Raw genomic sequence first — 19,878 nt, 5'->3', positions numbered from 1 at the left:
AAAACATGTAAAACACTTAAAACTCTATAATACATTTAAATGATTGTAATAAATAGAGCGGTAAAACACGTCTTTCTAAAAGCCAGCATATTATATAAATAGTGAAGAAAAGGCAAAAGCTTACAGCACCTGGTATTCCCAGGCGGTCTCCCATCCAAGTACTAAGCAGGCCCGTCGCTGCTTAGCTTCCGAGATCAGACGAGATCGGGCGCTCTCAGCGCAGTATGGCCGTAAGCGAGGGCTGCTCCAAAAAGTGGGCTATTTAAAGATCAGCCTCCGTAAAAGCCAGCATATTATATAAATAGTGAAGAAAAGGCAAAAGCTTACAGCACCTGGTATTCCCAGGCGGTCTCCCATCCAAGTACTAAGCAGGCCCGACGCTGCTTAGCTTCCGAGATCAGACGAGATCGGGCGCTCTCAGCGCAGTATGGCCGTAAGCGAGGGCTGCTCCAAAAAGTGGGCCATTTAAAGATCAGCCTCCGTAAAAGCCAGCATATTATATAAATAGTGAAGAAAAGGCAAAAGCTTACAGCACCTGGTATTCCCAGGCGGTCTCCCATCCAAGTACTAAGCAGGCCCGACGCTGCTTAGCTTCCGAGATCAGACGAGATCGGGCGCTCTCAGCGCGGTATGGCCGTAAGCGAGGGCTGCTCCAAAAAGTGGGCTATTTAAAGATCAGCCTCCGTAAAAGCCAGCATATTATATAAATAGTGAAGAAAAGGCAAAAGCTTACAGCACCTGGTATTCCCAGGCGGTCTCCCATCCAAGTGTAACAATCGGCCTTATCGGCCGAGTTACAAGACTAAAATGGGGTCAGATTTAACTGTGAGAGATGACTAGTGGTTAAAAGAATGAGACATAAAAGAAGATTGGTTTAAATAGATTTGGTTTATTTACAAGGTTCACATAAAAGACTTTAAAACAACACGATAAAACGAGGTAAACGCTGTTAAAAGAATACAGTTCATTTGTCCATACCCTAAAAACAGTCCAAGAATCCCAGTGTGTTGATAAGTCCAATGTGAGTGTCCACCGGTGTATATACAATCCACAGAAAGTGTAATCCAAAGTTTGCAGGTGGTGAATGGAAAGGTGAGCTCTAAAATTAGCAACTCCTCAATCCAACAGTTTGGTGACTGTCCTTTGTTTGTCATGCTGCTCTCTTATACAGTTGTACTTCCTGCTTCCTGTCATGTGTCTAGTCACATGGCAGGCCAACCATCCATTTTTTAAAGACACACACTCACTTAAAATGTTAAGAGTAATAAAAGGGCCTAAAAAACATGTAAAACACTTAAAACTCTATAATACATTTAAATGATTGTAATAAATAGAGCGGTAAAACACGTCTTTCTAAAAGCCAGCATATTATATAAATAGTGAAGAAAAGGCAAAAGCTTACAGCACCTGGTATTCCCAGGCGGTCTCCCACCCAAGTACTAAGCAGGCCCGACGCTGCTTAGCTTCCGAGATCAGACGAGATCGGGCGCTCTCAGCACGGTATGGCCGTAAGCGAGGGCTGCTCCAAAAAGTGGGCTATTTAAAGATCAGCCTCCGTAAAAGCCAGCATATTATATAAATAGTGAAGAAAAGGCAAAAGCTTACAGCACCTGGTATTCCCAGGCGGTCTCCCATCCAAGTGTAACAATCGGCCTTATCAGCCGAGTTACAAGACTAAAATGGGGTCAGATTTAACTGTGAGAGATGACTAGTGGTTAAAAGAATGAGACATAAAAGAAGATTGGTTTAAATAGATTTGGTTTATTTACAAGGTTCACATAAAAGACTTTAAAACAACACGATAAAACGAGGTAAACGCTGTTAAAAGAATACAGTTCATTTGTCCATACCCTAAAAACAGTCCAAGAATCCCAGTGTGTTGATAAGTCCAATGTGAGTGTCCACCGGTGTATATACAATCCACAGAAAGTGTAATCCAAAGTTTGCAGGTGGTGAATGGAAAGGTGAGCTCTAAAATTAGCAACTCCTCAATCCAACAGTTTGGTGACTGTCCTTTGTTTGTCATGCTGCTCTCTTATACAGTTGTACTTCCTGCTTCCTATCATGTGTCTAGTCACATGGCAGGCCAACCATCCATTTTTTAAAGACACACACTCACTTAAAATGTTAAGAGTAATAAAATGGCCTAAAAAACATGTAAAACACTTAAAACTCTATAATACATTTAAATGATTGTAATAAATAGAGCGGTAAAACACGTCTTTCTAAAAGCCAGCATTTTAAATAAGTAGTGAAGAAAAGGCAAAAGCTTACAGCACCTGGTATTCCCAGGCGGTCTCCCATCCAAGTACTAAGCAGGCCCGACGCTGCTTAGCTTCCGAGATCAGACGAGATCGGGCGCTCTCAGCGCGGTATGGCCGTAAGCCAGGGCTGCTCCAAAAAGTGGGCTATTTAAAGATCAGCCTCCGTAAAAGCCAGCATATTATATAAATAGTGAAGAAAAGGCAAAAGCTTACAGCACCTGGTATTCCCAGGCGGTCTCCCATCCAAGTACTAAACAGGCCCGACGCTGCTTAGCTTCCGAGATCAGACGAGATCGGGCGCTCTCAGCGCGGTATGGCGGTAAGCGAGGGTTGCTCCAAAAAGTGGGCCATTTAAAGATCAGCCTCCGTAAAAGCCAGCATATTATATAAATAGTGAAGAAAAGGCAAAAGCTTACAGCACCTGGTATTCCCAGGCGGTCTCCCATCCAAGTGTAACAATCGGCCTTATCGGCCGAGTTACAAGACTAAAATGGGGTCAGATTTAACTGTGAGAGATGACTAGTGGTTAAAAGAATGAGACATAAAAGAAGATTGGTTTAAATAGATTTGGTTTATTTACAAGGTTCACATAAAAGACTTTAAAACAACACGATAAAATGAGGTAAACGCTGTTAAAAGAATACAGTTTATTTGTCCATACCCTAAAAACAGTCCAAGAATCCCAGTGTGTTGATAAGTCCAATGTGAGTTTCCACCGGTGTATATACAATCCACAGAAAGTGTAATCCAAAGTTTGCAGGTGGTGAATGGAAAGGTGAGCTCTAAAATTAGCAACTCCTCAATCCAACAGTTTGGTGACTGTCCTTTGTTTGTCATGCTGCTCTCTTATACAGTTGTACTTCCTGCTTCCTATCATGTGTCTAGTCACATGGCAGGCCAACCATCCATTTTTTAAAGACACACACTCACTTAAAATGTTAAGAGTAATAAAATGGCCTAAAAAACATGTAAAACACTTAAAACTCTATAATACATTTAAATGATTGTAATAAATAGAGCGGTAAAACACGTCTTTCTAAAAGCCAGCATTTTAAATAAGTAGTGAAGAAAAGGCAAAAGCTTACAGCACCTGGTATTCCCAGGCGGTCTCCCATCCAAGTACTAAGCAGGCACGACGCTGCTTAGCTTCCGAGATCAGACGAGATCGGGCGCTCTCAGCGCAGTATGGCCGTAAGCGAGGGCTGCTCCAAAAAGTGGGCTATTTAAAGATCAGCCTCCGTAAAAGCCAGCATATTATATAAATAGTGAAGAAAAGGCAAAAGCTTACAGCACCTGGTATTCCCAGGCGGTCTCCCATCCAAGTACTAAACAGGCCCGACGCTGCTTAGCTTCCGAGATCAGACGAGATCGGGCGCTCTCAGCGCGGTATGGCCGTAAGCGAGGGTTGCTCCAAAAAGTGGGCCATTTAAAGATCAGCCTCCGTAAAAGCCAGCATATTATATAAATAGTGAAGAAAAGGCAAAAGCTTACAGCACCTGGTATTCCCAGGCGGTCTCCCATCCAAGTGTAACAATCGGCCTTATCGGCCGAGTTACAAGACTAAAATGGGGTCAGATTTAACTGTGAGAGATGACTAGTGGTTAAAAGAATGAGACATAAAAGAAGATTGGTTTAAATAGATTTGGTTTATTTACAAGGTTCACATAAAAGACTTTAAAACAACACGATAAAACGAGGTAAACGCTGTTAAAAGAATACAGTTCATTTGTCCATACCCTAAAAACAGTCCAAGAATCCCAGTGTGTTGATAAGTCCAATGTGAGTGTCCACCGGTGTATATACAATCCACAGAAAGTGTAATCCAAAGTTTGCAGGTGGTGAATGGAAAGGTGAGCTCTAAAATTAGCAACTCCTCAATCCAACAGTTTGGTGACTGTCCTTTGTTTGTCATGCTGCTCTCTTATACAGTTGTACTTCCTGCTTCCTGTCATGTGTCTAGTCACATGGCAGGCCAACCATCCATTTTTTAAAGACACACACTCACTTAAAATGTTAAGAGTAATAAAATGGCCTAAAAAACATGTAAAACACTTAAAACTCTATAATACATTTAAATGATTGTAATAAATAGAGCGGTAAAACACGTCTTTCTAAAAGCCAGCATATTATATAAATAGTGAAGAAAAGGCAAAAGCTTACAGCACCTGGTATTCCCAGGCGGTCTGCCATCCAAGTACTAAGCAGGCCCGACGCTGCTTAGCTTCCGAGATCAGACGAGATCGGGCGCTCTCAGCGCGGTATGGCCGTAAGCGAGGGCTGCTCCAAAAAGTGGGCTATTTAAAGATCAGCCTCCGTAAAAGCCAGCATATTATATAAATAGTGAAGAAAAGGCAAAAGCTTACAGCACCTGGTATTCCCAGGCGGTCTCCCATCCAAGTGTAACAATCGGCCTTATCGGCCGAGTTACAAGACTAAAATGGGGTCAGATTTAACTGTGAGAGATGACTAGTGGTTAAAAGCATGAGACATAATATGGAGCCAGAATGGTGACTTTAAAATTTGGCATCAAAGATTAAAACTGGCATTGAAAACAAAAGCAGAACTGAACAAGGAAACATTGGCATTGAAACATTTGTATTGAAACCAGTTGTATTGGCATTGAAACAAGTATTGGTACTGAAAAAAGAAAATAATTAAAATCTTACAATCTTATTCTTTCATTTTATTGGGATTTATTAGTATTTTTCAATGACAATCTTCAGATTTTTTCTTCATGTCACTCTTTTTCAGTGACAGATTTTTTTTTACAATGTCAGTTTTTTTTCACTGTCACGGATTTCAGTTTCAACTTTCTGTCACTGTTTTGGCGTGGAGAGGGGAGGGGTCTGAGGGGAGGGGTAAGTAGAGCGTAATTTGCATATAATTTGCATGTCGGCATACTGAAGAAGTAGACCTACGTCACTTTTACTGGAACCTGCCGTCAGCTCTGAAGCTTCTGGCATGGTGGCGTGACGAAAATGTCTAGTTTACCGGGAACTTCCAAGTCACAAGTAAGTCTGTTTTTTTTCTCTCTGCCATTTACATGTTTATTCACGTGCAACCTGGGCGGTTTTGTAAACTTTTAATGGCCGTTATGCTGTTTTTTTTCGCCGTCGACTGGAACATTTAAGTTACTAACATTAGCCGTGTTGGCTAACTTAACCTGTGGTTAATGCAGGGTCAAAAATAAACACACGCCACAAGCACCATATGCACCGAACAAGGCTAAAAGTCCGGTTTTACAAAAAAAAAAAAAAGAAGTTAACATTAGGTGTCTGTCGGTATGTAGTTGTTGCCGCTAAGTATGAATACATCACAACAGCGGCTAACAGTAACATGGCCTGTAACGTTAACACTGACATGATCAACAGCAGGACTTCGGCTGTGTAAGTTAAGCTACTGACATCCCCAACCGCACGCGCGCGCACGCACACCGGAGAGCCTCTCCTCTTTGAGCTGCTAGTTCGGCTTCAACGCAGGTAACTTAGCATAACGGCCATTAAAAGTTTACAAAACCGCCCAGGTTGCACGTGAATAAACATGTAAATGGCAGAGAGAAAAAAACAGACTTACTTGTGGCTTGGAAGTTCCCGGTAAACTAGACATTTTCGTCACGCCACCCACTCAAAAAAATAAATTGTTCAGTGAACATGATTTAATCGTAGCACCCATTATGCATCTAAACCAATCTAATAAACTTGGAAAGGTTTGAATATGTTATATGAATGTCATTTAAACTTGTAGATTGAACATTGTTTTACCATGTCAGTGTAGCTTATTTCCAACGAATTGAATCAAAATGAATGGTGTTAGTCAAATATGTCAGTAAAAGCACTTCAATTCAACAAAATTCTGCCTTGTTACATCTACTAGTTAATGTCTTGTTCATGTATAGTTTTGGTACTTTCATTAATACCCATCTTGTTGTTTCAATTAGATTTGTTTTAAGTGAAAGATCTAAGAACCAAAACATTACATCTACAGAAGAACCACATAAAACATGCAAACAATTTAACATTTTTATTTTTTCATTCAGTTTTAACATACACATACAAATAAGTTTAAACTGCTTTCTTCACTTTAAGTCTCCAATTTGAGTGTTTGTAAAACAGGATTCAAACAGCATATCAGTCCAAATAACAGCACAAGCCTGACTTCCACACCTTCATTTAGGAGACCAATGTCCTGTGGGTCATTGTTAGGAGGTGTTCCCTCCTTCAGTATGACAAACACTCCTGCTACAGTTTGCTCCATGGTACATTTTGACTCGATGTCTGAATCCTGTGGGGCGAAACACATAAAAGATCACAAACAAAAATAATTATTACAAGAATTGCTTATACACTTACTGGCCACTTTATTAATGACACCTTTAAAGTAAACTTAAATCCAATACAGGAGCTCTGATGTGAATCAGAGGTTATAATTTCTCAGTTTTTAAGTTGAAACTGTCAGAAAAGTGATAATTCTTCTGTTTATTATTGAGGTCACAGTGGGTGCTGGTGTGTTATTGCAGTGCATTATATTAAAAAAAGTTATAATTTATCTGCCAACCATATTTAAAATTACTTAGGCGGCTAAAACATTATAACCACCATAGAATATAAAGCACTCCAATGAAAAAAAAAAAAAAACATGCAAGTATAGTTTTCTGTCCAGGTCAATTATTTGACAAAGTTAAGTGTTCTCTCATGTCACATTTTTGTTGTAGCAAACAGGGAAAAACATGACCCAAGTACAGAATGGCTTTTGAAATTATTTTCTCAAAGACTCACCAAATACCCCTTGATTAGTTTTTCAGGGTCTTCATTCAAGTAGATGCACAGAGACTTGATAACACAGGCTTCTCTGGTATGGTACAGTGTCGTCCTGTAGGGAGGAGACAAGATTACATCAACTTCAGTGGCAGCACAGCTTAAGAGTACTGAACGTGTTACTGTCTGTGTAGAATGTAACAGGTGAACTCTATACACATGGGTTTTAAGTCCTGCCCATGTCTTCAATGTGCATGCAAAATTTCAACCTTAACACCAAACCTGTCCCTAACCTTACCCATATCCCACCTTAATAGAAGCAAGTGTTTTGCAATACAATGACCACAATAAGTACATTGTACTTATTTTATAATGCAAGTACATAGTAGTGAAGGCCACCTAATATAAAGTGTGACCCAAATTTTATTAAAGGTTTTATTCCACTTCAAATGTTGACTACTGTACACAAACATAATGACTGCCGCTTCCAAAGCAATGTTTAGTTTATAATGCTTAAGTAATTTGTACCTAAAACTCTCCTTTGCAACACTTCCTGCACTGCCACATACAGTACATGTCACTGAAAGAGAAAGAAAAGATAAGTTCAGTATTCAAGGATAGTTAGTTATACATTAGTGTATGTGAGTGTTAAAAAAAAAAAACGACTTACCATGTAAAGCTGAGGTTCACACCAGAAGAGAATGGGGACAGCTATACATTGTGATGTATTTTTTTTTCTGCTGTGAAAAACAAAACAAACAAAGTGTATACAAGTTATATACTATATTTCCCGAATAAAACCATGCAAACCTATTCAATCATAACTTTAATTGCAATTTGTTAGGACATTTAATATATATGGTCGACTGCATTATAGATTGTACTTGACAATTTTTTGCAAACTGTATTCAATAAACTGGGTAGCAATATGTAACATTTCGGAACTCAAGAAAAACAAACCAAAACAGCTCTATTAACGTTAGCTAGACAGAAAAGAGCGATGAGAAGTGCACACTGATTCAACAGAGGACAAGTTACATTACATTTACATTTATTCATTTAGCAGACGCTTTTATCCAAAGCGACTTACAATTGGGGATTTAAGACTTACAATTTAAGTTACGTAAAAGTAAAGCGTATAAATAGCATTAGTATACATTAACGTACAAACAGAAAAAAAACGAGTGCATAGTGTGTTCGACTGTGCATTCTTTCCTCCAGTTTTCCTCTCCCAACGTTGGGGTAGACTTCAGGTTTAACGTAGGTTATGTAGTTAATAGTTAGGCGTGGTTAGCATTGAATTGTGACAGAAATGCACAAATTGTAGCGGATATATTAACGTTAAGGTGAAACTTGTATCGACAAAAACAACGAAATTTACATAAGCCTACTTTGAAACATCGCTACAGTGTGTAATTACTTATTATCCCATGTTACTAAGTGCAAACTGGTACATTATATCAATAAAGTACTTACCCTCAATATCAAGGATGAAGAACGTTTAAACGCAGCAGTTCAAACCGCTGGCGCGCACACAACTCCTCTTCTTCAGCCGTCTGTACCCACGTGATTCCGTGACCGTCGCAGTGCTGAGCATGCGCAGTGACTCATCAGAGAGAGTTGTTGATACACAACTAACAAGAATCAATCATTTAACAGAAGTAAACTCGTTATAATCGTATTAATCAGACATATTTGTTATTGTATATATTATATATTGTATATTTGTATTTTTGCAAATCAAATAAGTGGCTAGTTGACTTTTTTGAGTGCGCCAGAAGCTTCAGAGCTGACGGCAGGTTCCAGTAAAGTGACGTAGGCCTACTTCTTCAGTATGCCGACATGCAAATTATATGCAAATTACGCTCTACTTACCCCTCCCCTCAGACCCCTCCCCTCTCCACGCCAAAACAGTGACAGAAAGTTGAAACTGAAATCCGTGACAGTGAAAAAAAACTGACATTGTAAAAAAAAATCTGTCACTGAAAAAGAGTGACATAAAGAAAAAATCTGAAGATTGTCATTGAAAAATACTAATAAATCCCAATAAAATGAAAGAATAAGATTGTAAGATTTTAATTATTTTCTTTTTTCAGTACCAATACTTGTTTCAATGCCAATACAACTGGTTTCAATACAAATGTTTCAATGCCAATGTTTCCTTGTTCAGTTCTGCTTTTGTTTTCAATGCCAGTTTTAATCTTTGATGCCAAATTTTAAAGTCACCATTCTGGCTCCATAACATAAAAGAAGATTGGTTTAAATAGATTTGGTTTATTTACAAGGTTCACATAAAAGACTTTAAAACAACACGATAAAACGAGGTAAACGCTGTTAAAAGAATACAGTTCATTTGTCCATACCCTAAAAACAGTCCAAGAATCCCAGTGTGTTGATAAGTCCAATGTGAGTGTCCACCGGTGTATATACAATCCACAGAAAGTGTAATCCAAAGTTTGCAGGTGGTGAATGGAAAGGTGAGCTCTAAAATTAGCAACTCCTCAATCCAACAGTTTGGTGACTGTCCTTTGTTTGTCATGCTGCTCTCTTATACAGTTGTACTTCCTGCTTCCTGTCATGTGTCTAGTCACATGGCAGGCCAACCATCCATTTTTTAAAGACACACACTCACTTAAAATGTTAAGAGTAATAAAAGGGCCTAAAAAACATGTAAAACACTTAAAACTCTATAATACATTTAAATGATTGTAATAAATAGAGCGGTAAAACACGTCTTTCTAAAAGCCAGCATATTATATAAATAGTGAAGAAAAGGCAAAAGCTTACAGCACCTGGTATTCCCAGGCGGTCTCCCACCCAAGTACTAAGCAGGCCCGACGCTGCTTAGCTTCCGAGATCAGACGAGATCGGGCGCTCTCAGCACGGTATGGCCGTAAGCGAGGGCTGCTCCAAAAAGTGGGCTATTTAAAGATCAGCCTCCGTAAAAGCCAGCATATTATATAAATAGTGAAGAAAAGGCAAAAGCTTACAGCACCTGGTATTCCCAGGCGGTCTCCCATCCAAGTACTAAGCAGGCCCGACGCTGCTTAGCTTCCGAGATCAGACGAGATCGGGCGCTCTCAGCGCGGTATGGCCGTAAGCGAGGGCTGCTCCAAAAAGTTGGCCATTTAAAGATCAGCCTCCGTAAAAGCCAGCATATTATATAAATAGTGAAGAAAAGGCAAAAGCTTACAGCACCTGGTATTCCCAGGCGGTCTCCCATCCAAGTGTAACAATCGGCCTTATCGGCCGAGTTACAAGACTAAAATGGGGTCAGATTTAACTGTGAGAGATGACTAGTGGTTAAAAGAATGAGACATAAAAGAAGATTGGTTTAAATAGATTTGGTTTATTTACAAGGTTCACATAAAAGACTTTAAAACAACACGATAAAACGAGGTAAACGCTGTTAAAAGAATACAGTTCATTTGTCCATACCCTAAAAACAGTCCAAGAATCCCAGTGTGTTGATAAGTCCAATGTGAGTGTCCACCGGTGTATATACAATCCACAGAAAGTGTAATCCAAAGTTTGTAGGTGGTGAATGGAAAGGTGAGCTCTAAAATTAGCAACTCCTCAATCCAACAGTTTGGTGACTGTCCTTTGTTTGTCATGCTGCTCTCTTATACAGTTGTACTTCCTGCTTTCTGTCATGTGTCTAGTCACATGGCAGGCCAACCATCCATTTTTTAAAGACACACACTCACTTAAAATGTTAAGAGTAATAAAAGGGCCTAAAAAACATGTAAAACACTTAAAACTCTATAATACATTTAAATGATTGTAATAAATAGAGCGGTAAAACACGTCTTTCTAAAAGCCAGCATATTATATAAATAGTGAAGAAAAGGCAAAAGCTTACAGCACCTGGTATTCCCAGGCGGTCTCCCATCCAAGTACTAAGCAGGCCCGACGCTGCTTAGCTTCCGAGATCAGACGAGATCGGGCGCTCTCAGCGCGGTATGGCCGTAAGCGAGGGCTGCTCCAAAAAGTGGGCTATTTAAAGATCAGCCTCCGTAAAAGCCAGCATATTATATAAATAGTGAAGAAAAGGCAAAAGCTTACAGCACCTGGTTTTCCAGGCGGTCTCCCATCCAAGTGTAACAATCGGCCTTATCGGCCGAGTTACAAGACTAAAATGGGGTCAGATTTAACTGTGAGAGATGACTAGTGGTTAAAAGAATGAGACATAAAAGAAGATTGGTTTAAATAGATTTGGTTTATTTACAAGGTTCACATGAAAGACTTTAAAACAACACGATAAAATGAGGTAAACGCTGTTAAAAGAATACAGTTCATTTGTCCATACCCTAAAAACAGTCCAAGAATCCCAGTGTGTTGATAAGTCCAATGTGAGTGTCCACCGGTGTATATACAATCCACAGAAAGTGTAATCCAAAGTTTGCAGGTGGTGAATGGAAAGGTGAGCTCTAAAATTAGCAACTCCTCAATCCAACAGTTTGGTGACTGTCCTTTGTTTGTCATGCTGCTCTCTTATACAGTTGTACTTCCTGCTTCCTGTCATGTGTCTAGTCACATGGCAGGCCAACCATCCATTTTTTAAAGACACACACTCACTTAAAATGTTAAGAGTAATAAAATGGCCTAAAAAATATGTAAAACACTTAAAACTCTATAATACATTTAAATGATTGTAATAAATAGAGCGGTAAAACACGTCTTTCTAAAAGCCAGCATATTATATAAATAGTGAAGAAAAGGCAAAAGATTACAGCACCTGGTATTCCCAGGCGGTCTCCCATCCAAGTACTAAGCAGGCCCGACGCTGCTTAGCTTCCGAGATCAGACGAGATCGGGCGCTCTCAGCGCGGTATGGCCGTAAGTGAGGGCTGCTCCAAAAAGTGGGCTATTTAAAGATCAGCCTCCGTAAAAGCCAGCATATTATATAAATAGTGAAGAAAAGGCAAAAGCTTACAGCACCTGGTATTCCCAGGCGGTCTCCCATCCAAGTACTAAACAGGCCCGACGCTGCTTAGCTTCCGAGATCAGACGAGATCGGGCGCTCTCAGCGCGGTATGGCCGTAAGCGAGGGTTGCTCCAAAAAGTGGGCCATTTAAAGATCAGCCTCCGTAAAAGCCAGCATATTATATAAATAGTGAAGAAAAGGCAAAAGCTTACAGCACCTGGTATTCCCAGGCGGTCTCCCATCCAAGTGTAACAATCGGCCTTATCGGCCGAGTTACAAGACTAAAATGGGGTCAGATTTAACTGTGAGAGATGACTAGTGGTTAAAAGAATGAGACATAAAAGAAGATTGGTTTAAATAGATTTGGTTTATTTACAAGGTTCACATAAAAGACTTTAAAACAACACGATAAAACGAGGTAAACGCTGTTAAAAGAATACAGTTCATTTGTCCATACCCTAAAAACAGTCCAAGAATCCCAGTGTGTTGATAAGTCCAATGTGAGTGTCCACCGGTGTATATACAATCCACAGAAAGTGTAATCCAAAGTTTGCAGGTGGTGAATGGAAAGGTGAGCTCTAAAATTAGCAACTCCTCAATCCAACAGTTTGGTGACTGTCCTTTGTTTGTCATGCTGCTCTCTTATACAGTTGTACTTCCTGCTTTCTGTCATGTGTCTAGTCACATGGCAGGCCAACCATCCATTTTTTAAAGACACACACTCACTTAAAATGTTAAGAGTAATAAAATGGCCTAAAAAACATGTAAAACACTTAAAACTCTATAATACATTTAAATGATTGTAATAAATAGAGCGGTAAAACACGTCTTTCTAAAAGCCAGCATATTATATAAATAGTGAAGAAAAGGCAAAAGCTTACAGCACCTGGTATTCCCAGGCGGTCTCCCATCCAAGTACTAAGCAGGCCCGACGCTGCTTAGCTTCCGAGATCAGACGAGATCGGGCGCTCTCAGCGCGGTATGGCCGTAAGCGAGGGCTGCTCCAAAAAGTGGGCTATTTAAAGATCAGCCTCCGTAAAAGCCAGCATATTATATAAATAGTGAAGAAAAGGCAAAAGCTTACAGCACCTGGTATTCCCAGGCGGTCTCCCATCCAAGTGTAACAATCGGCCTTATCGGCTGAGTTACAAGACTAAAATGGGGTCAGATTTAACTGTGAGAGATGACTAGTGGTTAAAAGAATGAGACATAAAAGAAGATTGGTTTAAATAGATTTGGTTTATTTACAAGGTTCACATAAAAGACTTTAAAACAACACGATAAAATGAGGTAAACGCTGTTAAAAGAATACAGTTCATTTGTCCATACCCTAAAAACAGTCCAAGAATCCCAGTGTGTTGATAAGTCCAATGTGAGTGTCCACCGGTGTATATACAATCCACAGAAAGTGTAATCCAAAGTTTGCAGGTGGTGAATGGAAAGGTGAGCTCTAAAATTAGCAACTCCTCAATCCAACAGTTTGGTGACTGTCCTTTGTTTGTCATGCTGCTCTCTTATACAGTTGTACTTCCTGCTTCCTGTCATGTGTCTAGTCACATGGCAGGCCAACCATCCATTTTTTAAAGACACACACTCACTTAAAATGCATAATTGCAGTGTCGTTTGAAAGGCAGAGGCACTGTAAGGGCCTCAGGTCCAAGGGAGAGCAAAAAGATCCAAGCTGCCGTCTACAAGGCACCGCTGGGATTTGAACCTAGGATCTCCTGTTTACTAGACAGGCGCTTTAACCAACTAAGCCACGGCGCCACCCCGCATGTTAGGTGTGGGGAGGGTGGCTCAGAGGATGCATGAATCAACAATATGAACTTCCTGCTGCCTCCACTTGATGCGAGACAGTGATTGCCATACCTCACTGAATTGGCTCTTGGGCATGTTTTGCTACCTTTTAAATATGATTGCCTTTTTTTTTTAAATCAATGTACGCTGAGAACAGGAGGCCTCAAAATGGTTTCTGCTGTCCGAGGGCAACACTGCGCAGTATGGGCTAAACAAAATGACAAAAAGCACGACTCTGGTGGGACTCGAACCCACAACCTTTGAATGGCCTCATCTGGCAGTCTAGAAGTCCAATGCGCTATCCATTGCGCCACAGAGCCCGTTTGTATGCCAGTTTGGGCCACTGGGGCCTTTACTTACAGATTTGTGCCCGTCCAGCTAGGCCAAGAGGCACGCTGTGTGGGCAGAAAGACAGATCCTCAGGTCTTTGCACAATTGAGGCACGGTTCAAAAACACAGAGTGTTGTCAAGGTCTCCCATGCAACAGCGAGGCCAGAGACAGCCACCAGAGGGAAAGGCACCGCTGGGATTCGAACCCAGGATCTCCTGTTTACAAGACAGGCGCTTTGACCAGCTAAGCCACGGCGCCACCTTGGTGGTGAAAGTTAGCTTGAATTATATTATTCAAAAGCAGGTGCGAGGGTAATGTTGCAGGAGAAACTGCCCGCTGTCCTCAAGCTCCTCTGTGTCCCCTTTCGCCATCCGTTTTTTGGTAAAGCACGAGCTCGGCTGTATTGTGGCGTGCAACCAAAGGCATCGCTGGGATTCAAACGCAGGATCTCCTGTTTACTAGACTAGCCTGGCCGCACAATCGCCCTCCGGGAGGGCGACTCAGACGATCCAGGCTCCCAGAGAAGCGGCCAGGGGTTGGCTGACCGTGCGCTGGACAGCTTTAAGGCGTTTGCCAACAACTGAGTCGGGGCGGTTTGCAAAATTAATCACTCGCTATCCCTGTTTGCGGGTCGCTTTCGAAAAAGCTTGCGCTTGCTCGACTGGAACGCTGCTGGGATTTGAACCCAGGATCTCCTGTTTACGAGACAGGAGCTTTAACCAACTAAGCCACGGCGCCACCCCGCATGTTAGGTGTGGGGAGGGTGGCTCAGAGAATGCATGAATCAACAATATGAACTTCCTGCTGCCTCCACTTGATGCGAGACAGTGATTGCCATACCTCACTGAATTGGCTCTTGGGCATGTTTTGCTACCTTTTAAATATGATTGCCTTTTTTTTTAAATCAACGTACGCTGAGAACAGGAGGCCTCAAAACGGTTTCTGCTGTCCGAGGGCAATGCTGCGCAGAACGGTCTTAAAAAAATGCCAAAAAGCACGACTCTGGTGGTACTCAAACCTAGGGCTGGGCAATTAATCGAAAAATAATCGAAATCGACATTCAGAACCTATAATCGTTCAAATTTTTCCAGGACGATTATTTCAATTACTTTCCCTTTAAAAAACATTAGCGCTCCGTTCCGTTATTCCGCCGACATGTCGATGGAGAGCTTAAACAGTATTTATACAGTAAAAAGTATTTACAGGATATACAAGGGTAATTTTATTTAGAGGAGATACTGCTTATGTTCTACTTTTAATATGAAAAACATTGAAAATTATTTATTTTGTTTCCAATAGTGCAAGTTATTTATTTTCACTAATTTAAGAAAAATGTGACTTTTCGTTTTAAGCAATGCTTGCTTTAATTTCTGTTGTTCAACACTGATGTTCAATTAATAATCATAGATCGTAGATAGTGTGTTTCCTTAAATTATTTTAAAATCAAGTAATGCACCCTTCATCCAAAAATCTCTCGCTTGTAATATGTGAACATATTTACTGTACAAAACTTGTCAGTGAACTATGAGGGCAAAAAATAAATATTATATAAATATAATTAAATATAATTTTATTAATAAATAAAATAATCGTTCATTAATCGTAATCGGGTTAAAATGTTCAATTAATCGAGATTTTGATTCTAAGCCAAATTGCCCAGCCCTACTTCTGAATGACTTTTATGGGTCTTTTGCTCACTAAACTGAAAATCATGGAGGGGGGTAAGAATTCGGCAGTGCTGCCAAAATCATATCCCCTACTGTTAAATGCTTATTATTGAATCTAAACACTTGTGCTTTTCTGCAGATATTCTGCTGGAGGACACGTGTCTTCTGAATGACTTTTATGGGTCTTTCAAGCAGCAAACTGAAAATCATGGAGGGGGGGTAAGAATTCGGCAGTGCTGCCAAAATCATATCCCCTACTGTTAAATGCTTATTATTGAATCTAAACACTTGTGCTTTTCTGCAGTTATTCTACTGGAGGACAGGTGTCTTCTGAACGACTTTTATGGGTCTTTTGCTCACTAAACTGAAAATCATGGAGGGGGGTAAGAATTCGGCAGTGCTGCCAAAATCATATCCCCTACTGTTAAATGCTTATTATTGAATCTAAACACTTGTGCTTTTCTGCAGTTATTCTACTGGAGGACACGTGTCTTCTGAATGACTTTTATGGGTCTTTCAAGCAGCAAACTGAAAATCATGGAGGGGGGTAAGAATTCGGCAGTACTGCCAAAATCATATCCCCTACTGTTAAATGCTTATTATTGAATCTAAACACTTGTGCTTTTCTGCAGTTATTCTACTGGAGGACAGGTGTCTTCTGAATGACTTTTATGGGTCTTTTGCTCACTAAACTGAAAATCATGGAGGGGGGTAAGAATTCGGCAGTGCTGCCAAAATCATATCCCCTACTGTTAAATGCTTATTATTGAATCTAAACACTTGTGCTTTTCTGCAGTTATTCTACTGGAGGACAGGTGTCTTCTGAATGACTTTTATGGGTCTTTTGCTCACTAAACTGAAAATCATGGAGGGGGGTAAGAATTCGGCAGTGCTGCCAAAATCATATCCCCTACTGTTAAATGCTTATTATTGAATCTAAACACTTGTGCTTTTCTGCAGTTATTCTACTGGAGGACACGTGTCTTCTGAATGACTTTTATGGGTCTTTCAAGCAGCAAACTGAAAATCATGGAGGGGGGTAAGAATTCGGCAGTACTGCCAAAATCATATCCCCTTCTGTTAAATGCTTATTATTGAATCTAAACACTTGTGCTTTTCTGCAGTTATTCTACTGGAGGACAGGTGTCTTCTGAATGACTTTTATGGGTCTTTTGCTCACTAAACTGAAAATCATGGAGGGGGGTAAGAATTCGGCAGTGCTGCCAAAATCATATCCCCTACTGTTAAATGCTTATTATTGAATCTAAACACTTGTGCTTTTCTGCAGTTATTCTACTGGAGGACAGGTGTCTTCTGAATGACTTTTATGGGTCTTTTGCTCACTAAACTGAAAATCATGGAGGGGGGTAAGAATTCGGCAGTGCTGCCAAAATCATATCCCCTACTGTTAAATGCTTATTATTGAATCTAAACACTTGTGCTTTTCTGCAGTTATTCTACTGGAGGACAGGTGTATTCTGAACGACTTTTATGGGTCTTTTGCTCACTAAACTGAAAATCATGGAGGGGGGTAAGAATTCGGCAGTGCTGCCAAAATCATATCCCCTCCTGTTAAATGCTTATTATTGAATCTAAACACTTGTGCTTTTCTGCAGTTATTCTACTGGAGGACACGTGTCTTCTGAATGACTTTTATGGGTCTTTCAAGCAGCAAACTGAAAATCATGGAGGGGGGTAAGAATTCGTCAGTGCTGCCAAAATCATATCCCCTACTGTTAAATGCTTATTATTGAATCTAAACACTTGTGCTTTTCTGCAGTTATTCTACTGGAGGACAGGTGTCTTCTGAATGACTTTTATGGGTCTTTCAAGCAGCAAACTGAAAATCATGGAGGGGGGTAAGAATTCGGCAGTACTGCCAAAATCATATCCCCTACTGTTAAATGCTTATTATTGAATCTAAACACTTGTGCTTTTCTGCAGTTATTCTACTGGAGGACAGGTGTCTTCTGAATGACTTTTATGGGTCTTTTGCTCACTAAACTGAAAATCATGGAGGGGGGTAAGAATTCGGCAGTGCTGCCAAAATCATATCCCCTACTGTTAAATGCTTATTATTGAATCTAAACACTTGTGCTTTTCTGCAGTTATTCTACTGGAGGACAGGTGTCTTCTGAATGACTTTTATGGGTCTTTTGCTCACTAAACTGAAAATCATGGAGGGGGGGTAAGAATTCGGCAGTGCTGCCAAAATCATATCCCCTACTGTTAAATGCTTATTATTGAATCTAAACACTTGTGCTTTTCTGCAGTTATTCTACTGGAGGACACGTGTCTTCTGAATGACTTTTATGGGTCTTTCAAGCAGCAAACTGAAAATCATGGAGGGGGGTAAGAATTCGGCAGTACTGCCAAAATCATATCCCCTTCTGTTAAATGCTTATTATTGAATCTAAACACTTGTGCTTTTCTGCAGTTATTCTACTGGAGGACAGGTGTCTTCTGAATGACTTTTATGGGTCTTTTGCTCACTAAACTGAAAATCATGGAGGGGGTAAGAATTCGGCAGTGCTGCCAAAATCATATCCCCTACTGTTAAATGCTTATTATTGAATCTAAACACTTGTGCTTTTCTGCAGATATTCTACTGGAGGACACGTGTCTTCTGAATGACTTTTATGGGTCTTTTGCTCACTAAACTGAAAATCATGGAGGGGGTAAGAATTCGGCAGTGCTGCCAAAATCATATCCCCTACTGTTAAATGCTTATTATTGAATCTAAACACTTGTGCTTTTCTGCAGTTATTCTACTGGAGGACAGGTGTCTTCTGAATGACTTTTATGGGTCTTTTGCTCACTAAACTGAAAATCATGGAGGGGGGTAAGAATTCGGCAGTGCTGCCAAAATCATATCCCCTACTGTTAAATGCTTATTATTGAATCTAAACACTTGTGCTTTTCTGCAGTTATTCTACTGGAGGACAGGTGTATTCTGAACGACTTTTATGGGTCTTTTGCTCACTAAACTGAAAATCATGGAGGGGGGTAAGAATTCGGCAGTGCTGCCAAAATCATATCCCCTCCTGTTAAATGCTTATTATTGAATCTAAACACTTGTGCTTTTCTGCTGTTATTCTACAGGAGGACACGTGTCTTCTGAATGACTTTTATGGGTCTTTCAAGCAGCAAACTGAAAATCATGGAGGGGGGTAAGAATTCGGCAGTGCTGCCAAAATCATATCCCCTCCTGTTAAATGCTTATTATTGAATCTAAACACTTGTGCTTTTCTGCAGATATTCTACTGGAGGACAAGTGTCTCCAGAATGAGTCTAGTCTGACATCTATGGAAATCTGTACAAAAACAAATTCACATTTCTGCAAGCACATTGCGCATGCAATCATGTACAGTACGCACTCTCTGTATTTTATTGTACTGTTTAATAGGCTCAGTGTACTGCTGTTTTTTCTGTGCTCTGGAAAGTTTTTTTTTCTTGGCAAACACTTCAGAAAGACTATTATTGCAGACTCTGGCTATATTGTCCCTTAGTTAAATAAACTAAAAAAAAAACAATTTAGAACAGATTTCAGGCTAACACTACTTTCATTTGTCACTAACACTGATGCTCTCTTTCACAGACTCATACACAAACCTGATTGATGTAATTTTACTGGTCTTTTGCCAGTTATCCTAATCAATTTACTTTTAACTGTTCTATATTGAATAAATTGACACGGGAAAATCATTAAGTGTTTTATTTTTAATTTGCATAGTGTTCCACATCACATAGTGTCGCACATCATGTTGCACATACGGGGCAGATGTAACTTTTTATTTTCCTTGTGCGCTTGACACAGTGGCAGTGGAACCAGCGTGGGCACACATCACAGCCAATCTAAACATGTTGACAAACAAATATTTTCAAGTATTTCTGTAGTTAATTTCAAATAATACTTATTAAAATTGTCATATTTCATTGAGAAAGCAATTTCAAATAAATGTTTGATAAAGTACAACATTATTTTTGGAATTCTTACCCAGTTGGTCACTTTTTGAAAACTGCTTCTGTTCCCACACAGGTGGCACAGGTTCTTGAGGTTAGCTAGGCAGATATCATGCAGAAGCAGGATAAACAGGGTTATCATAGGTATATTTACAGGCATATAAATCACATTTTT

General features: G+C 40.1%; 2 long non-coding RNA genes and 19 other non-coding genes across 21 annotated transcripts; 1 reads left to right on the top strand and 20 right to left on the bottom strand.

Moving 5' to 3' along the window:
- Window positions 1-117: 117 nt before the first annotated feature.
- On the bottom strand, window positions 118-236 carry LOC141318420 (5S ribosomal RNA). The gene has a single exon (XR_012352738.1). It is a non-coding gene; the product is annotated as a 5S ribosomal RNA (ribosomal RNA).
- An 84-nt stretch (window positions 237-320) lies between these two features.
- LOC141317642 (5S ribosomal RNA) lies at window positions 321-439 on the bottom strand. The gene has a single exon (XR_012352008.1). It is a non-coding gene; the product is annotated as a 5S ribosomal RNA (ribosomal RNA).
- An 84-nt stretch (window positions 440-523) lies between these two features.
- Window positions 524-642, bottom strand: LOC141300784 (5S ribosomal RNA). The gene has a single exon (XR_012342041.1). It is a non-coding gene; the product is annotated as a 5S ribosomal RNA (ribosomal RNA).
- Window positions 643-1,395: 753 nt separating this feature from the next.
- Window positions 1,396-1,514, bottom strand: LOC141317775 (5S ribosomal RNA). The gene has a single exon (XR_012352132.1). It is a non-coding gene; the product is annotated as a 5S ribosomal RNA (ribosomal RNA).
- Window positions 1,515-2,267: 753 nt separating this feature from the next.
- On the bottom strand, window positions 2,268-2,386 carry LOC141300777 (5S ribosomal RNA). Its single transcript, XR_012342040.1, has one exon. It is a non-coding gene; the product is annotated as a 5S ribosomal RNA (ribosomal RNA).
- Window positions 2,387-2,470: 84 nt separating this feature from the next.
- LOC141317996 (5S ribosomal RNA) lies at window positions 2,471-2,589 on the bottom strand. The gene has a single exon (XR_012352339.1). It is a non-coding gene; the product is annotated as a 5S ribosomal RNA (ribosomal RNA).
- A 753-nt stretch (window positions 2,590-3,342) lies between these two features.
- LOC141319134 (5S ribosomal RNA) lies at window positions 3,343-3,461 on the bottom strand. Its single transcript, XR_012353408.1, has one exon. It is a non-coding gene; the product is annotated as a 5S ribosomal RNA (ribosomal RNA).
- An 84-nt stretch (window positions 3,462-3,545) lies between these two features.
- On the bottom strand, window positions 3,546-3,664 carry LOC141294990 (5S ribosomal RNA). Its single transcript, XR_012340994.1, has one exon. It is a non-coding gene; the product is annotated as a 5S ribosomal RNA (ribosomal RNA).
- Window positions 3,665-4,417: 753 nt separating this feature from the next.
- Window positions 4,418-4,536, bottom strand: LOC141318197 (5S ribosomal RNA). The gene has a single exon (XR_012352527.1). It is a non-coding gene; the product is annotated as a 5S ribosomal RNA (ribosomal RNA).
- Window positions 4,537-6,436: 1,900 nt separating this feature from the next.
- Window positions 6,437-8,537, bottom strand: LOC141326279 (uncharacterized). Its single transcript, XR_012353867.1, has 4 exons — window positions 7,689-8,537; window positions 7,547-7,598; window positions 7,040-7,133; window positions 6,437-6,545 (listed from the first exon to the last, which is right to left on the bottom strand). It is a non-coding gene; the product is annotated as an uncharacterized lncRNA (long non-coding RNA).
- A 1,261-nt stretch (window positions 8,538-9,798) lies between these two features.
- Window positions 9,799-9,917, bottom strand: LOC141317774 (5S ribosomal RNA). The gene has a single exon (XR_012352131.1). It is a non-coding gene; the product is annotated as a 5S ribosomal RNA (ribosomal RNA).
- An 84-nt stretch (window positions 9,918-10,001) lies between these two features.
- On the bottom strand, window positions 10,002-10,120 carry LOC141300771 (5S ribosomal RNA). The gene has a single exon (XR_012342036.1). It is a non-coding gene; the product is annotated as a 5S ribosomal RNA (ribosomal RNA).
- Window positions 10,121-10,873: 753 nt separating this feature from the next.
- Window positions 10,874-10,992, bottom strand: LOC141300763 (5S ribosomal RNA). Its single transcript, XR_012342035.1, has one exon. It is a non-coding gene; the product is annotated as a 5S ribosomal RNA (ribosomal RNA).
- Window positions 10,993-11,744: 752 nt separating this feature from the next.
- Window positions 11,745-11,863, bottom strand: LOC141318636 (5S ribosomal RNA). The gene has a single exon (XR_012352940.1). It is a non-coding gene; the product is annotated as a 5S ribosomal RNA (ribosomal RNA).
- Window positions 11,864-11,947: 84 nt separating this feature from the next.
- LOC141294979 (5S ribosomal RNA) lies at window positions 11,948-12,066 on the bottom strand. Its single transcript, XR_012340993.1, has one exon. It is a non-coding gene; the product is annotated as a 5S ribosomal RNA (ribosomal RNA).
- Window positions 12,067-12,819: 753 nt separating this feature from the next.
- Window positions 12,820-12,938, bottom strand: LOC141300750 (5S ribosomal RNA). The gene has a single exon (XR_012342032.1). It is a non-coding gene; the product is annotated as a 5S ribosomal RNA (ribosomal RNA).
- Window positions 12,939-13,638: 700 nt separating this feature from the next.
- trnat-agu (transfer RNA threonine (anticodon AGU)) lies at window positions 13,639-13,712 on the bottom strand. The gene has a single exon. It is a non-coding gene; the product is annotated as a tRNA-Thr (tRNA).
- Window positions 13,713-13,972: 260 nt separating this feature from the next.
- On the bottom strand, window positions 13,973-14,062 carry trnar-ucu (transfer RNA arginine (anticodon UCU)). Its single transcript is given in 2 exon segments — window positions 13,973-14,008; window positions 14,026-14,062. It is a non-coding gene; the product is annotated as a tRNA-Arg (tRNA).
- A 195-nt stretch (window positions 14,063-14,257) lies between these two features.
- On the bottom strand, window positions 14,258-14,331 carry trnat-ugu (transfer RNA threonine (anticodon UGU)). The gene has a single exon. It is a non-coding gene; the product is annotated as a tRNA-Thr (tRNA).
- Window positions 14,332-14,735: 404 nt separating this feature from the next.
- trnat-cgu (transfer RNA threonine (anticodon CGU)) lies at window positions 14,736-14,811 on the bottom strand. The gene has a single exon. It is a non-coding gene; the product is annotated as a tRNA-Thr (tRNA).
- A 3,691-nt stretch (window positions 14,812-18,502) lies between these two features.
- Window positions 18,503-19,445, top strand: LOC141326271 (uncharacterized). Its single transcript, XR_012353866.1, has 2 exons — window positions 18,503-18,582; window positions 18,996-19,445. It is a non-coding gene; the product is annotated as an uncharacterized lncRNA (long non-coding RNA).
- The last annotated feature ends 433 nt before the right edge of the window (window positions 19,446-19,878 follow it).

This window comes from Garra rufa, chromosome 1 (genome assembly GCF_049309525.1).
Source record: "Garra rufa chromosome 1, GarRuf1.0, whole genome shotgun sequence".
Taxonomy (NCBI): domain Eukaryota; kingdom Metazoa; phylum Chordata; class Actinopteri; order Cypriniformes; family Cyprinidae; genus Garra; species Garra rufa.
This window is presented reverse-complemented; position numbering and strand designations above follow the sequence as displayed.